The following is a 1,973-nucleotide window of genomic DNA, read 5'->3' on the forward strand; positions in this document are numbered from 1 at the left end:
TTTTCATACTTTCAACTTTAACCATCATTGCTCTAGCATGATCCATCGAATCTGAAGCTGAGAGAACCTCACGTCGCTTTTCAACACGAAGCACCATAGAATACGCCTTGTTCACAGCGGATAATGGATCGAGTAGTAAGATCTAGTTGTGGACATGATCATAGCTATCATTCAAACCCATAAGAAATTGTATCAACCTATCTTCATTCTCAATACTTGCAACAGTTTTTGCAGCCCCACATGTGCAGATCGAAAAATTTCTTAAGCAAGATAACTCATCCCAAAGCTTTTTCAACTTTGTAAAATATACCATCACCGACATATTTCCTTGAGAGAACGAGTTAATTTCTCATCTAATTTGATAAAGCAATGGGCCATTGCTTTCACTAAATCTCTGTTCAAATTCATTCCAGAGTTCACATGCAGTAGTTACATAGAGAAACGCCTCTACTAGATCTTTAGAGATGGAGTTCAAAATCCATGCCAGCACCATGCTATCGACTCGTTGCCATTTCTCAAACAATAGAGATTCAGCATCAGGCATAACACATTTTCTGTTAATAAAGCCAAGTTTATCCTTAGCCTTGAGTGCAATCTTCATCGATCAACTCCATGACAAGTAATTCAATCCAGTTAAGGGAGCGCTTATTAGGAGCATGCCTGGATGATCAGAATTCTGAAGATTGTAAGAATCGCCGGTAGGAACTCCATCGATCTGAATGTCAGATTGAGTTTCCTCTTCCATGATTTCTTAATCATCACAAAGGCCACAATGATCGTGGCTCTGATACCATGTAAATAGGGCAAACAGAGAAAAAAACTATCTTCTCATTTCTCTGAATTGAAAAAACTGATAAAAGGGTTTATATATACAGATGGAAAAAAAAACGATCTTAAATTCAAAAACAAGAGAAGACATCTGACAAAATGCCAGCTGGATAACATATATAACAAACCAGCTGGATAACAACTTTAGCCTTGCTGGATAACAGCTTTTGGCCTAGCTAGATAAGAAACCAGCTGAATAATAGCTTTGGCATAACAGCTAACACGTCTTCAGAATCGCTTCAATTTTACACCAGAAACTTCAAACTTATTAGACGATCAGAGCAACTTGTGGGAATTGATACAAGATAGAAACAGTAATTGAATATTGAGGTGCCAACATTTTGTGAGTTAGGAAATTATTTTTGCATATTAAGAGCCTGTTTGGATAATCCTTTGCAATCTAATAGGATTCATTATAACACAAGCCAAGTAAGGCTTATTTCATATTCACAAGATTTTTTTAAGGTAGACCGGTCTGAATCCCATCGGAAGAGAAAAATGATCTTATCAGATGTTTTTCTTCCACCCCACAGTAATGGATTTAAAGAGGTCCAATTGACATAGGTTCGATCAGACCTCATATTTGATAATATATGCACATTATTTCGAAAATATGTGTTGGATGGAGCAGGCCTCTTGCAGGATTTTTAGCCCACTTCCACAGTAATATCCAAACAGGCCATTATAAATGTCAAAATCCTTTTTTTTAATTTCGGGCCATGGTATGTTTATTTTCAGATAGTTTCTATCATGCATCATTATTACATTTTCGTTCCTGTTACAGTATAAGAGCCTTTTGTTGATGCACTCTTCTAGAAGATGCGTACAAATAAATTTTACCGCTCAAAAAGTTAACGGACGTCAGGATGGCCGAGTGGTCTAAGGCGCCAGACTCAAGTTCTGGTCCTCGTGAGAGGGCGTGGGTTCAAATCCCACTTCTGACAAAAATTGTACAGAAAAATGTTTTTGAGTTTTCTCAAAATAATTCTGTTACTAAAATTTGAAACTTTATTTGTTGGTTTCATTTGTCAAAAATTGCAAAGAATAATATTTTTTTGTTTTCTCAAAATAATTCTGTAACCAAAATTTGAAACTTTATTTGTTGTTTTCATTTGTTAAGTTATATATTCGATCATGATTGTTTA

The 1,973-nt window shown here is 35.8% G+C and overlaps 1 non-coding gene across 1 annotated transcript; it reads left to right on the plus strand.

Annotated features, from left to right (window-relative positions):
- The first annotated feature begins 1,688 nt into the window (after positions 1 to 1,688).
- Positions 1,689 to 1,772, plus strand: TRNAL-CAA (transfer RNA leucine (anticodon CAA)). Its single transcript has one exon. It is a non-coding gene; the product is annotated as a tRNA-Leu (tRNA).
- The last annotated feature ends 201 nt before the right edge of the window (positions 1,773 to 1,973 follow it).

Source organism: Elaeis guineensis, chromosome 10 (genome assembly GCF_000442705.2).
Source record: "Elaeis guineensis isolate ETL-2024a chromosome 10, EG11, whole genome shotgun sequence".
In the NCBI taxonomy this organism is placed as follows: domain Eukaryota; kingdom Viridiplantae; phylum Streptophyta; class Magnoliopsida; order Arecales; family Arecaceae; genus Elaeis; species Elaeis guineensis.